This window comes from Pelodiscus sinensis, chromosome 1 (genome assembly GCF_049634645.1).
Source record: "Pelodiscus sinensis isolate JC-2024 chromosome 1, ASM4963464v1, whole genome shotgun sequence".
Taxonomy (NCBI): Eukaryota; Metazoa; Chordata; order Testudines; family Trionychidae; genus Pelodiscus; species Pelodiscus sinensis.
Window position 1 is genome coordinate 182,132,810 of NC_134711.1, and position 16,671 is coordinate 182,149,480.

The window sequence follows — 16,671 nt, forward strand, 5'->3', positions numbered from 1 at the left end:
ATCTTATTAACAAATGATTACACTACACTGAAGAGGCTCAGCAGAGTAACTTAGCCAATGGTGACATCTAGTGGTTGTCACACTGTTGCACATTTGACTTAATTCTATAATGAAACCTAGCTGTAGGAACTGAACACGCGCTATCACTTACATACAGGCCTTATCACTCACATACAGGCCTTATCACTCACATACAGGCCCGTACCCAGGGTGGGTGGGTGCTAAGGGTGTGAACGTACCACTCCATGGCTCTCCAAGCAAGCATGCTCCAGCTGTCCAGGGGAAGGTGAGGCTGGGGGCAGAGCTGGACCTCGCTCCTGGGAGGGGGGAAATCAGCCCCAGCCTTCCTCCACCAGCCAGAGCACACTTACTTGGGGGGACAAATGGGGGGTGCATTCACATCTTTGTGGTTCACATTTACAAAAAAGCACCCCTCCACTAGAAATTTCTGCGTGCGGGCCTGTCATAATACCTTTTGGTATAGCTTGCATAACTCTATTGCCCATATAAATCAATGGATGAAGAGCACTGCAGTTTGGAGGCAAGATGACTGAGCATTAGATGAGGGGAAAGTTGTATGCAAATGTCTGCAGTCCATGCACTACCACAAGACCTGCTTCTGCTACCAACAAAAATCTAAATTATATTAGACTAGAAGATTTACTTGGCATTGCTTGAGTGCTTAACTCAAATAAGTTTTGTTTTTCTTTATTTAAATCATTGCTCTAAGGTGGAGCTAGTGGTGAGGGAATCAGTGTGCGGGCTGCCCCGGGGAAAGAGGATAATGCCAGCCCTCTCTCACCACATCAGCTTGGGACCAGGTGAGAAACGCCCGTCCATGGCCACTGCAGCTCCAGGGGGCACAACCAGGGGAGGGATGCATGTCTAAATATCTGTCCCTTTCTCTCCCCCTGCTCCCTGCTGGCCAATGGGATTATAACTGTCCCAGTCCCTGTCCCCTTGCTGCCCCCCTGTGGACATTCTGCAGTATAACTCCCTCCTGCCAGACCCCTCCCTTTCCATTTTATGAGAAACAACAGAAATCCACACACATCTCACTATCCTGGCACAACCATATCCTGACCTTGCTTTAAGTTATGATAAGAGGAAATTGCATACCAAATGTGGCAGTCCTAGCTCTTACTGTTTAAGAGGAGTTCTTGAACACCGAGATGGAGAGACAGACGGACTGACACACATTTCTAAAACATAAAGTAAGATTTTTCTTGCGTTACGTAACAATTAAAATGAGAAATGTTGTCTCCTGTCCTGGTCCAATTCTCTAATGTGTCCTCTGTGTTGTTAAACATAAATGATCTTGTAATTCAATTACTTGCACATTGTGTCCAGATTCTTCCAGACATAACCTTCCTGTTGGCCATTGTTTCTCAGATACATAACCACCTAATCCCCTGGAGATGTATCACTAACAATCTTACTGTCCTACCATGTTACTCTGAGAGCCAGAGGTTTACTGCAATTTCTATCCTTCTTTCCTCTCTGTTCCAGTGTCTCCCTCCAGCCTTGACTATTTGTTGTGAAACAGAATCATGAAATAGTCATCAAAGCCGTTAGTATTTATTATAATCCAGATATTCCTGTTATCCATATAGATTGTAATCTTGTTCTATCAATATTAGATTCTCTGCAAAATAGCATTTGGAAGGGGACTGTATCACCCAATTTTATTCTCACTTTGATCCTGAAACAGCAAGGGACAAATTCATCTGAGGAACTGTGCCTCCTTCTCTCCCCACTTCCTCCCCATCACAACAACAGGTTTTATGGGACAACATTGATATCAATGTCACTGGTGCATTGGGTGGTGCATGGCCTCAGTCTCCCCAGTGCCCACAGAGCACACTGCCCCAGCCTCCCCAGTTTAAGTGCAGCTGAAGCCCAGGAGCCATGCTAAAGCTGGGGGCAGAGTGGGGGCAGAGCCATGCCTCCCAGTTTGGGAAAGTATTGCCTTCCCCTGCCTCTTATAGCTGGCACCCATGACCCTGAAGAATAGGGAAGGAAGAGGTTGAAGTCTCATCATGGAAATTTTATTTCTTTTTTTGCGGTGGGAGGGGGGGGAGCATGGACCAGTGCCCTTTTCTAATCTTGTTCTCAAAAGGAAGGCCAATATACATCTGACTTTCACTCTTTGCTTAGTAAGAAATGTTCCTGTTGCAAGGTTTTTGAAAAAGATGTTGCAAGAAATCTGACGCAGCAGCTGGGGTCAGTGAGTGGAGGATAGTCTAGCAACACATACTAAGGAATAAGATTATTAGTGCTTTATAGGATTATTATAAACACCTGTTGTGCACTTGCCACCCCTGTATAGGCAGCTGAACTCCAGCTGATAAATCTTATTCTTAAGTGTTGCTTTTGAGTTCAGACCACAACTACAGAGTAGCGAGACTGTATAATTCTCAAGACGAGGATGAGCAGCCATGGCTTCAGAACATGAAAGGACACTTTTCTGTACCTCTGTGGGAGAATGGTCTGACATTATAGCACTAGACCACTAGGACGAGTACTTCATTTGCTCTGAAAAAAGAAGGACTGTTGTCTGGGGAAAGCTTGCTACCCCGAGGTAGTCATTAGCAGAAAAACAATTTGAAGTTGGCAAGTCCACAATGGATGCTGTGGTCCTAGAAGATCTGCATGGCAAAACGCTGAGTGCTGCCAGGGCGTGTGATCAAGGCAGGCAATATGCCAGAGCACACTGGGCTAGATAAACAATTGGGATTCTGGAACTGTGCAGGAGCTATTGATGGAAAGTGTGTGCCAATTCTGCACATTTGATGGAATGTGTGCACCCATCTCTCAACATCTGCAAGCTCAGGAGTACATTAAAAAATCAGTTCCTACTCAATAGAGAGGCAAGCCTGAGAGGATTACTGTAGCCAATTCCAGAATATAGATGCAAAGTGGCAAGGCAAAGGACATGATGCTAGAGTTTTCACAAACTAGATGTTTCATGAGTGGACATAGGGGGACGTTATTCCTACCCAACTGTATTGATTCTGACTCTACTTCACTTTCCACTGGGAATTTGCACGTCCACTTTTGCCATTGTTATGAATCTAAACCATTACCAGATTACATAGACCAGGAGAGATATTGCCTCTCATTTGTACACTCAGTGGATGATAGATTGCCTGGCCAACTAAAGCTATAGTGGAGAACTCTACTGACCTGCACATTTTCTATCTAAAGTAGAGTTTATTATGTATATAGTAAGTAATAATGATATAGTAATGCGGAGACATTTATTAAACTATCGGCCTGCCTCTTCCAAACATATTCCTACTTATTGTTTAAATTACAGTAGTATTGGGAAGCCCCATTCTGAGACTTGCTGTACAAACATGTACATTTCATGTTCCAGCATTTTATGTAGCCAGTTGCCTTTTATGACAGAGCTTTCTCTCTTATTATTCTGTGACTGCTCAACTTCCTTAATGGCCTCTTTTGAGAGACTTCGTCAAATGTTTGAAAATCTATGTGATCTAGTTCTCCTTTGTCCCTTATTTTCTGGACATATCTGTGTCATTCTAATAAATTCAGTGGTTTTCAAATGGGGTTACACGTACCCCATAGGGGTTGGCAAGTGCTCATCACGAAGTTTGCAAGTAATATCATGTGAACAATGCATTTTATTTGGTACAGAGGTTTTCAAAATATGGAATGTGCCCTCCTTATAGGGCAAGGAGGAGTGTTGGTGGTGGGGATGAACAATGACACCAGGCACCAGTCCTGTGTGGTGAAGCTCATGAAGGGAATGCCACCTCCATGCCCTAACCCATTTCAGTGGGCCACCCCGTCTGAATTAGGGGGACACAATCAAAATTGGGAGACTTTGAGTTGAGCCCTATCTCAGATGGGGGTACATGGTAGACTACATTATTTGGAAAGGGGCACTCTTTGGAAATGTTTGAAAACCACTAGGAGTATTGATTTGATTTTGCTTTGCAGATGTGGGCTGGTTTGTGTTCATGTAAGTATTTTATAATTGGGACCATATCAAATTCCTGGTCCATTTTGGTCAATATCATGGTTATAGGATTTTTAAAATTGCAAATTTGATGATTTTGGCTATTTTTAAATGCCAGTGTTGTAATTGTAGGCGTCCTGATCCCTACAATTGTAGGCGGGGGTGGAGCTTGCAGTACTGCAAGCCTTACTTTTGCACTGCTGCAAGTGGAAGCACTGCCTTCAGACCTAGCCAGCTGAAGAGTGGCAGCTGCTGGTCGAGAACCCAGATCTGAAGGCAGAATTTCCACCAGCAACAGCACAGAAGTAAAGATGGCATAGTATGGTATTTCCACCCTTCTGTGCTGCTGCCTGCAGAGCTGGACCCTTAGTCAGCAGCCACCACTTTCTGGGCACCCATCTGCAAAAGCTGCAATGTAGAAGTAAGGGTGGCATGGTATGGTATGATATAAAACGGTGTTGCCACTGTTCAGTGTTGCTGCTGGCAAGGAGCTACTTTTAGAGCTGGGTATCCAACTGATATCTGCTGGTCTCCAGCAGTAGCTTTGCAGTTAGCACAGATGTAAGAGTGGCAATACCATGACCTCCCTAAAATAACCTTGCAACCCCCATGCAACTCCCTTTTGGGCAGGCCTGGGCCAAATACACCCCACAGGCCAGATCCAGCCCACCAAGCCACTGGATTCAGCTCATGGAAGCCGTGGGGAGCCCCAGGCAGGCTCAGAAACGCAGCTTCAGGGCGCTTTCTCTTGGGTCCTGAAGGGAGGGGGGAAGATTCAGCTGCTGCTCTCGCCCCCAGCACAATCCTATTGGCTGGTTTCCGGAACAGACACTGGTCAATGGGAGCTGCCTGTTTGAATAAGAGGCAGCCATAAAGCACAGCCCTCCTGTTTGCTCACTCAAGCACATGGCCGAGCAGGCAGAAACATTTTAAGCTCTGCGGCAGGCAGGCTGGTAAGTCTCCTGGTGAGAACCTGCCTCTGGCACCTCGGCCCCTCACTTCCCCAACCTCTGCCCCCACAATCCTGCCCTGTTACTCCATATGCACCCATGCCCCTTCCCAGATTTAGCACCCCATCTCCTGCCCAAGATCACAATCCCCTCCTACCCTAGGTCACATCACAAAACCTTGCACCCCAGTTCCCTGCCCTAGGCCACAACCACCTGCTTCATCACAGCTCCCTCCCAGACTCTATTCTCTCTCCTGCTCCCCAATCCTTTACCCCAAACTCCCTTCTGCACCCTCAGACCCTGCACCTCCTCTATTAATATCATGGAAGAGTGAGGCCCTCAAGCACTTTCCAAAATCTTGGGAGTGGCCCTCCATCAAAAATTATTGCCCACCTCTGCTTTTGGGTCAGGATCCCAATTTGAGAAATGTTGGTCTTGCCAGTGAAATCTGTATAATGCAGGGTAAAAGCACCCAAGAAACTTTAAAAACCTTGCCTCTATAGGCTCTACTTATAAAAATTTCCCAGAGTCACAGATTCAGTGACTTTGGGAGGTAGCTGCTATCACCAAGTGAAACAAAAGAAACCCCTTTCTTCATTAATCCAGGAAGGAAGCACTTGGACTTCTTCCAGAGGGGTATCCCCAAGTTCTTTTACCACAACAGAGCTTGGAAAAAAGAGAAATCAAACTGCAGCCTCTTGTAGCTGTCCTCCCAGTCTTAGGTGTGCATACACAGACACAGACCTCCTGTTTCTTTCCAGGACACAAGAATCAAATCATTGCCTTAAAAAAGGTTATTTTATTAACAAAACAAAAATATATGCTTGATAAGCATACTTGGTTGCTAAGTGTTACAGAGCAACTAAAAAAAGAGCAATTAAAACAGTGAAAAAAACTGTATCTCTAGGCACAGCTTAAACAATGAATGAGGGAGAGAGCACATGTATTTTACACAGAGAGGGGTTTATAAAACAGAAAAATAAAGAAAAAGAACCCGATCGTGACTAAATACACGTTTTCCCTGTACTCACAATCTGTGTTGACCCGTACTTCAAGGCCCAGTTCATTCCTATATTCAATATTTTTTATAGGCATGGTAATTATGATTATTGCATCTGCTCCCTCCAACCCTTAACTTAGAATTTTCACACAAAGAGAGCAAGCAATATCCATATGCAATTAAAATTTCAGAACCGTATGCTATTGCTTCTTCTGGCCTCCTGCCAACACTCTTGCTAGCTATCCAAATTTAACCTTTTAGTCACCAGGGCTACGTCTAGACTACACCTCTCTGTTGACAGAGAGATGTAGATTAGGCACATCAAAATTGCTAATGAAGTAGGGATTTAAATATCCCGCGCTTCATTAGCATAAACATGGCCACCGCTTTTTTTCAAAATGGAGCTTTTTCGAAAACCAACCCCCCCAGCTGTCTAGATACGGATCTTTCGAAAAATAAACCCTTTTTTGAAAGATCCTGTAAACCTCAAAAAATGAGGTTTATGCTAATGAAGCGCGGGATATTTAAATCCCCGCTTCATTAGCAATTTCTATGTGCCTAATCTACATATCTCTGTTCACAGAGAGGTGTAGTCTAGACACAGCCCAGGTGCTGGCCAGCACTCCTCCTATTTATCACGGAATCCTGTGACATACAGGTGGTCAGACTAGCTATCTGATGGTCCCCTCGGGGGGTATGTCTACACTGCATCCCTAGTTCGAACTAGGGATGCAAATGGAGACAATCGAAGTAGTTAATGAAGCGGGGATTTAAATATCCCGCGCTCCATTAACATGATCTCGCCGGCGCGCTAGTTCGAATCACAGCTGATTCGAACCAGGAAGTGCGCGCCGGGACGCGTTAGTTCGGACTAAAGCCCTTAGTCCGAACTAATGTTACTCCTCAAAAAATGAGGAGTAACATTAGTTCGGACTAAGGGCTTTAGTCCGAACTAACGCGTCCCGGCGCGCACTTCCTGGTTCGAATCAGCTGTGATTCGAACTAGCGCGCCGGCGAGATCATGTTAATGGAGCGCGGGATATTTAAATCCCCGCTTCATTAACTACTTCGATTGTCTCCATTTGCATCCCTAGTTCGAACTAGGGATGCAGTGTAGATGTACCCTGGGTGTAAATTCTACAATGCCTCACTGACACTAAGATCTCACATAGCAGCATGTCAGTAATGCTCTCTCCCATCTCCACTTGCCTAGCAGACTGTCCCATTTTGGCAGACAATGACCTCACCTAATGTATTCAAACCTTTGTCACCCCTTGGCCAGACTACAATAATGCACACAAAACAGAGAATGAGAGGGAGTGCCTGAGACCTTGGCAGGTGCCTGCTCCCCTTCCCGTCCCATCCTTCCCCTCCGCTCCTCTCCCCTCCAACATCCCAGGAGCCACCCGCTATGAGGCCGCCCTACCCCTCCCCCCCAGCAGCAGGGCTGTGTGAGGGTGAGATGGCAGAACCCCCCGGGGACAGGGCTTCTCCCCCATCCCAGCCTACTCCCGCATCTCTCCCATCCCCCTTTTCCTAGGGTTCCCCTTTCCGGGACTCCCCCTGCCCCTGCAGGGACTGCAGCCTGAGAGTGCCTTACCTCTATGAGGAGGACCCTGATGGTAGACTTTCCCACACTGAACTGGTTGCCCACCGACCAGTAGCTGTCCGGGGCAGGGAGCTTCCAGATGACAATGGCAACCCGCTTCTCCAGGGGGGTGGGGGGGACTACAGGTGGGTGTCCCTTCGTTGAGGGCAGAGGCTAGCCAGGCACACAGCTCCAAAAAGGTGGCCTTCCGCATACGGAGGTTTTGGAGCCACTGCTGGTCATCCCACAGCTCCATAACCAGCCAATCCCAGCAGTCAGAACTGGTGTCTAACCTCCAAAATCATCACTCCATTGTAGGGTGCAGTTGCAAGGGCCTTGCTGCCACACACAGAGAGAGGGTCTCAGTGATGAGCTCCATGTCAAGCTCATGCAGGACCATGAAGGTAGCCTGCAGAAATTGCTGCAGAAACTGCAGTATGGCAGTGTGGGGCCATCGCATGCCCAGAAGCAGCTCCAGCTCCATGGCTAGGAGTGTGCTGTGGCATCCAAAAGCTGGGCAACCAGAGCACGCATTGCAAGAGCTTTGCTGTCCCTCAGAGAGGTAGGCAAGCAAGCAGCAGAAGCAGAGAAATGGCTGTCCAGGGGGTCCCTTTAAGCACATGTCTCAGCTAGCTTTAGGAAACAGCATTTGGAAACAACTGCTGACCTGATGCCCTTCCTGAACTGGTTCCAGGTGGCCTTATATGCAAGAGAGCATCCAATCAATGTGGACACTATCTTTCAAAAAAGCAGATTGCTTTTTTGTTGCGTTTTTGCTGTGTAGACACTCTCTTTCAAAATAATTTTTTCCAGTAGATCTCTTCTGGAAAAGCTCGTTCCGAAAGAAGCTTGCAGTCTACACGTAGCCTGACACTGGAGCAGTAGGTCTAGAATGACTCCATTCCTTCATTGTGGCCTGGGAGTGGGATTCCTCTTTCCTTACAGAAATCTCCTGTTATTTCAGCTCAGTGCTGTGAAGAAGACTGGGCCCAAAGAGCTACAGCGGTCCTCGAGCTGGCACGAGCTGGGACTCCTCAGTCCTAGCTCACGCCGGCTCCGGGAGCCAACTGTGCTGCGGCTCTACCTTTTAAATGTAGTAAGAGCCGCACTTGTCTAGAAACTTATTAGCAAAAATTCCATGTATCTACATTACATAGTAACAATTTAATTTGTCAAAATTAGCCATTCAAACAAGTTAAGAAAGAGGGCTAACTTGAACATATGCAGTGTGAGCAGCATCTCTGATCTACACTAACTTGCACCCCTACTGCAAAGGGCACACCATAGGCCTCAGCACGGGCACAAAATCCTATTAGGGATCCAGGAGGTAGGCAGGGAGGATCTGCAGAGCCTACGGGGAGGATTCACAGAGCCCTGAACACCAAATAATTATGGGTGACGAATAAAGAAAAAAACAGGTGGGTGTGAGGTTCAAAGGGCTAAAATGAGGGAACTGGATGGGAACACCAAGCAGGGAGACCTTGACAGTACCAACTGCCCCTTGCAGGGGCACAAAATAGTGAGAAGGCATTTCTGCCCTAGCCATGCTTTCCCCTGTGCTCTGATCCCTCCTACCTCTGTTTCAATCCTATCCTGCCTTTAGCTTACTCTGAAATGCTTTCATGAGGTCAGGGTTCCCATAGAGATTATGTAGAGCCCTCTGAGTCTGGTGGAAACAAAGAGACCATAGGCCAATAATGAAAGAGTCTTCAATTGTCAGGCTCAGGTGTCTAAATTATCAAAGAAAAAGCATTGTATTACCCTGTCAATATCTACTTGTCCCACCTCTCTTTTGTATTTTTCCTCATAGTGAGCAATGCCAATCTGACCTTTTCTTATTTCTTTATTTATCTTTCTGGCTTTGTTTATGACATCAACTGAAATATTACCAAAGATCTGATCACTAAAGAAGTTGCTGCTAATTATTCTGCCTGTGCTGAGATTATTTTTATGAAGGCTATTTGATATTAACAAGTATTTAAAAAGTGAATAAGAAATGTATAGTAAGAAAGGAAGAACACGTCTTTTGTTCTCAGCATCTTGTGTAACATTCTTATAAAAGAGTACAGTACTTATGTAAGCCAACACTTTTTTTTTCTTTTATAATGAATGAAAAACAAACACTGACAGAAAACACTAAATAGTATGGCAATGACCTTGTCTCTTACATGCTGAAATAGAATTAATCCCATTGATTTTTCTTATCTGTCTTCCAGAAAAGGTCTTTTAATATTTGTGATGGGACTTAACTATCAACTGCAAGGCTAGTGAATGCACCCAGTTAGTTATGCTTTGCACCTGGGAAGGTGAATAGTTAACTGGCTGTTGGCCAGGGGTGGTAGAGTTAAGCCTTAGTTTGAAGGAATTCAGTTGGCAGGTGAGAGAAACGTCTCTGATTAAGAGAAGCCTAGAGACATGGACAAGAGACAGCAGGGCAGTACAAGTTCTTGCAAAGTAAAGATAGGGCCTGTCAGTAGAGAAGAGAAGAAAAGAAAAGAATTCAATAACCCAGGAGGGTAGAAGAACTATTCAGGTTTGTTCAAACTTTTGTTTGGATTTGTTTATGATGCCCAAGAAGGAGTCTGAGCTTAGGAGACTTGTTCTGAGGGCTAAAACACAGAAGGCATGGGGTCAGAGCCAGGTAGCTGGTAGGTGGTGCTAAAGCCAAAGATGGTAGCAACATCTTGCACCAAAACAAGGATGTGAGAGAACCCTGCCATGTACTGGTAGTAAAAGTAGTGGGTTGTGGATCCCACCTCAGAGGGAGAAATCAACTTCCTTAAAGATGAGAAGCAGACAAAGACCCCCCCTTTTTCTTCTTTCCTTCTGGAGAATAGGGAGGATATAATCTGCAGACTGGTAGTCCTACAGGAACACAGACATGCTCTTCTTTTGCTCCTGTTACAAGGGCAGCAACAACAGCAAGAGGCTCAGCAAGAATGTTCCCCACAGTGCCCAGAAGAGTGGATCCCAGAGTCCCAGGTAGTTTTGGGAAAAAACAATTTTGCCAGACCACTACCCTGTCTTGCAAAATTAGGTCCAGATGATCACCTAGAGGCATTCTGGCTAACTTTTTGGAAAGCAACAACAACAGCAGGAGGAAGGGGGCAAATCCTCCAGGGCAGCTCAAGTGGCCCCATTCCTCTCCAGAAAAGCTCACTTGGCCTATGAGTAGGTATGGGCCTACAGAATTGTGAAAGAAGTAGAGCTGTCAATTAATTGCAATTAACTTGAGTAACTAAAAATAATTATGATTAATCAGTTTTAATTGCACTGTTTAATATTAGAATACCAATTTAAATTTTTGGATGTATTTCTACATTTTCAAATACAGTAAACACCGATAGTCCGGCATCCAACTGTTCGGCACTCCTGATACTCCGGTATCAAAATGCCAAGTGCTCCTGACCAGCTGATTAACAAGCCTACCGCTCAGCATATGTGCTGGCTGTAACCAGACGGAGCATAAGGTTGGGGAGGGGGAAGTGGGATCGGGATCATGTTGCAGTACGGAGAAGAGCGTTTTGCTTCAGCGAAGAGGAAAGGGGACGGGAGAGGCAGGAGGATCAGGTTACAGCAGGGAGGAGACCAGAAGAGGAAAGGGGTGCGGAGGGAGAGCAGGATCAGGTTACAGCACAGAGGTGACTCGAATAGGAAAGGGGAGGGAAGAGAGAGGGAGATTGTGTGCTGGACAGCTGTTAAGCTATGCAGATGTACCAGACCTCCCGATTCTCCGGCAAATCTGATAATCCAGCACCACCTAGGTCCAAGAGGTGCCGGATTATCAGAAGTCTACTGTATATTGATTTCAGTTGCAGCTCAGAATGCAAAATGTACAGTACTACTTTATATTATTTTATATTACAAAGATTTGTACTGTAAAAATAAATAGAAAGATATTTCTTCAATTCACCACATAAAAGTACTGTAGTGTGATTGCTCTATCATGAAAGTGCAACATACAAATGGAGATTTCTTTTGTTACATAACTGCACTCAGAAACAAAACAATGTCCCCACATCCACGAAGTCCTACTTCTTGTTTAGCCAATCCCTAAGGTTATGTCTACACTCACGGCTTCTTGCACCAGAAATATGCAAATGAGGCTAAGCGTGGAATATCACCGAGCAACAAAAACCCTCTTGCGCACTGCCATTCTTCCTGAAATGTAATCAGTGTAACGGCATTGAGCAAGAGGGTTTTTGTTGCGCAAGAAGGGGCAGTGTAGACAGCGCCTTCTGGCACAAGAGCCTCTTCTGCAAAAATGGCGGCTCATTAGCTATGCAAACAAGGCTCGGTGATATTCCACGCTTAGCCTCATTTGCATATTTCTGGTGCAAGAAGCTGCGAGTGTAGACATAGCCTAAGAAAAGCAAGTTAGTTAACATTTTTTACAGGTGATAATGCTGCCCACTTCTTTTTCACAGTGTCACCTGAAAGTAAGAACAGGTGTTTGTATGGAATTTTTGTAGTGGCCACTGCAAGGTATGTACATGCCAGAGATGGAAAAAATCATATGCCCCTTCAAGTTATGAGAAAAGAACAGGTGACCCAGAGGCGGATGGAGTAAACAGGCTTCTTTATTGCAGATTTCACTCAGTCTGAGACCCTCCCCCTTGGAATCTGTGTGTGCAACAAATTAACTACAAGTTCACATTTTTATCTTAGGCTGTGTCCAGACTCAGGGGTTTTTTCGGGAAAAGTAGCCTTTTTCCGAAAAAACTTCCCCTGCGTCCAGACTCTAGCCGCGTTCTTTCGAAATTAAATCGAAAGAACGCGGCTTTTCTTTTGATGGCGGTAAACCTCATTTCACGAGGAAGAACGCCTTCTTTCGAAAGTTCCTCTTTCGAAAGAAGGCATTCTTCAATGTAAATAGGGCTTCTTCGAAAGAGAGCATCCAGACTCGCTGGATGCTTTCTTTCGAAAAAGCAAGCCGCTTTTTCGAAAGTTCAACGTGCAGTCTAGACGCTCTCTTTCGAAAGAGGCTTGCAGTCTAGACATAGCCTTAGTGTGTACTTATAAATTACATCACCTTTTAAGCCCTAATTTATGAACACCCATATAATGCATAATCATAACACTGTGATGAATATAATTATATCTGCCCCTGTTTACAGTTGATGTAAACATTTCGCATATCACAACATTTCTTAAATCAGCAATTTACAAGAGGGAAAGGAGATGCGACCCCAAATGTATACTTCAGAGCAAATGGGAATGGATAAAGGAGTAAGGAATATAGCACTGTTAATTCATAGAGCATTCTTTAAAAGTTACATACATGGTGCAGTACGTGCTCATCTATTGCAAAGAAGCATGAAAAGATGTCTACAAATCAATAGGAACAGTGCCTACCCATGCTGTATCCCCATCACCATGGTAGCAATTTACCCAGACCCCTTATTTAACTCTTACACACTCCAACACATGCTTTGGCCACCATTGGCTACTCACTCATCTTTGTCTCAGGGTCACACTACAAGTGCTTCTCTGACTTCCTCTTTTCCTTCTTTCTGAGTTTCTGTGGTCTTCCTACTATGTGCATGTGGTCTAGTCCTTGGACAGGAGTTTTCTATTGTTTCAGCTACAACTAAATAAAGGAACATTGACTTGTTTCTTCATTTAGACGTAAGGCAGCTTTCACACCCAACAGCTTCAGGAAGGTAATATGATCGACCAACCCACAGCATAACATTTTTAATGGAGAAAATATCCAATGGCATTGTTACAGCTGCTGCAGAACAAATGGGAGACCGAATCTTAATCAACTGATTTTATTAATTTTTGAAGTTTAATAACCCAAAAACCATTAGAGACAAAAAGAAAATGTCTGTTACAACCCGAACCAATATCTTCCTGTACAATTACCATTCTCTGGCAAGTGGACCCAATTGCTGGGGGGTCACATGCTTCCATTTCAGCTTCGCCTGGGTGGAGACTGTCACTGTTTCTAGCTTTGGATCTGTAAAGCATACTCTTAGGCAGGGCTACTCAACTTTGGAAGCCCTGGGGCCACAGTGATACTCATAGCACATGCTGTGGGCCTCAACTTAAATTTTTTTTTTTGTAATTAATGGAGATTGCCTATCTCCTAGAACTGGAAGGGACCTTGCAATGTCATCAAGTCCAGTCCCCTACCTTCACAGCAGGACCAAGTACCATCTCTGACAAATTTTTGCCCCAAATCCCTAAATGGCCTCCACAAAGACTGAACTCACAACCCGTGGCATGATTTTCCGCAAATGCTTTTAACGGAAAAGTTTTCCGTTAAAAGCATTTTTGGAACAGAGCGTCTAGATTGGCAGGACGCTTTTCCGCAAAAGCACTTTTTGCGGAAAAGCGTCCCTGGCTAATCTAGACACGCTTTTGCGCAAAAAAGCCCCGGTCGTCATTTTCGCGATCGGGGCTTTTTTGCGGAAAATAAATCTCAGCTGTCTACTCTGGCCCTTTTGCGCAAAAGCTTTGCACAAAAGGACTTTTGCCCGAATGGGAGCAGCATAGTATTTCCGCAAGAAGCACTGATTTCAGACAGTAGGAAGTCAGTGTTCTTGCGGAAATTCAAGCGGCCAGTGTAGACATCTGGCAAGTTTTTCCGCAAAAGCAGCTGCTTTTGCAGAAAAACTTGCCAGTCTAGACACAGCCCCGGGGTTTAGCAGGCCAATGCTCAAACCACTGAGCTATCCCTCCCCCCCTAACTTAAGTGTGGTTGCATATACATGCATATGTAACCCCCTTTTTCCTTCCCTGGATTACTCAGGAGCAGGTCACACTCACAGGTATGCCTGGGCACCTGATGGTTTTAACGTAAAAGGAGATCCTGAGTACCCTAGTGGTGATGTTGTTTAGTTGGGGAAACCCTATCCATCCCTTTGCTGCTGTCCCTTGCTCAGAAAGAACATATAATGGCAGTGCCTCCACCTGGCTGGCCCTATAACACACTGACTGGTGTGCCTTGGGAACCTCCAGGAATATACATATTCCAGCAATAAACTGGATCTAACTCCAGAACAACAATTACAAATCATAAATAATATACATCTAATAGATTTCATTAGAATAAACAACCTTTACTTAACTTAAAGAAACAGACTTTAACAAATTAACACTGAATAACATCAATTAACAAAGTACAACAGAGGTAAAAGGAAATTATCTAGCTGCCAATATTTATCCCACCCCAGTGTGCACACCCTTGGACTCAGAGTCCCAGACTTGCTTGCAAAAAGACCTGAAGCAAGGGGAAGCAATGCCTTTCCTGGGTTTTAATGCTCAACCTCTCCCCCCTCGCACTTAAAAGGGCCATGCTATTTTATTTTATTTATTTTGTTATTTTTTTGCTCAATAACTTTTGAGGTCTTTTTTTTTGCTCAACAACTTTGGTCTCCCCCTTCTCCCCCCCCCCTCCCCCCAGAATTTTTCCTCCATTGTTTCTTTTTGGGGGAAGGGAAGGGGATGTTGGGTATTTTTGGTTAAACCATCTGGCAACCCTACAAGGGCCTGACACCCCCATCAGGGTGTGGGAGGGACCAGCGCAGGGACCATCGGAGGTGCGTTCACACCCTTCACACACCCCCTGCATACAGGCCTATCAAGGCATGGGCATGGCCTGGCAGTGTGCAGCCAGCAGTTTGTGGCCTAGCACCAGTGCATGGACTGGCGGTTGGGAACCACTGCTCTAGGCAAACCAACTCCACGTGGGTAGTAACTAACAGCTCTGGGAGCCTCTTTACACTGACAAGTTACAGCCCTGTAACTTGTTGTGCTCTGGGTGTGTGTTTTTTCACACCCCTGAGTGAAAAACTTACAGCACAGTAATTTGCCAATGTAGACAAGCCCTCTGTCTCTGGTCCATGTGCTTCTGCAGAATTGGAAAGACTACCCCTCTTTTGTGATGTTTGCCTCACCTGTGAGCCCCTGTGCAGTAACAACATTATTCCGGCAGTTGGGAGACAAAGCAAAGTCACTGGCCTCAGGTTGTAGTATTGATGGCTTCTCAATGAGTTTGCAAATGCCTTTCCTGGGCAGGGCAACTATCTGGAATGCAGTACAAGTAACCTTAAACATGTGTTCACCTCATAATACAAAATGAAATTCATTATTTGATACAGCTATTTATTTCCCACTCTATCACAGTCATTAAAAGGTGGCCTTAGAAAAGGGAAAAAACAGACTTCTGGGCTTATGATGTAAAAATGTTTGTAAAATGAAGTGGAAACAAGGGTTTATCACGTTTTTAACAGTAGGAATTCAAGTCTTGCCTACCCTGGAAGATTTTATGGCAACATGAAATTGTGACATTACAAAACAGAGGGGACTGAAAGCTGAGTGAGACGAAGGCATTCTTAATCAGACTGTTTTATACTCTGTTTTTTAATTTGTTCTTGTTTACATTTATTTTCTTGTGTGTAAGAAGGTTACCCCATGTCATATTAAAAGCCCATGCAACGTCTGAGTTCTCCAAGGCAAGGCTTTAAGCCATAAGAGACATACTTGACAAGCAACTGATTAAGCTCCAAAATGAGGGATGCTAGTTCCGGTACTTTCCACTGACTGGCAAATTCCACTGGTTTGTGGTGTTAAATACAAAATTTTTTGGATGATTATAAAACACCATACATTCTGTATTAGTGAGGAAACAGGCCATATCTATCAGTTTCCTGGCAAGAAATATTTAGAAAAATGGTAATATGACATCCTCGCTCCCTTCTTTTCAGTGCCATTTACTTCACTGGGGCCAGGATTTTATCTATAGGCTATGTCTACACTGTGCATTGTTGTGCAACAAGATATGCAAATGAGGCGCGGTGATGAACGCGCCTCATTTGCATACCTAACGAGCTGCCATTTTTGCGCAAAGGGCTTTTGCGCAAGAGCCATTCTGCCTGCAAATAAGCGGCATATCTTCTTGCGCAAGAATGCACAATGTAGACGTAGCCCAAGCTACCATGCATATTGGAAAGTGCTCTTGTGATCTGCTTTCTATGGTGTTCATAAACCCTTTCCCCTACATTTCACAAATTCTGCAAGGATGTAGCTGGACTACTTTCTAGCATGCTCAATGTGTCCTGTGATATTCCGAGTGCATATTTATCACCCTCAATGCTTGCAGACATGAGACTGGAATAAGGACAGGCATAAGGATCTTGTG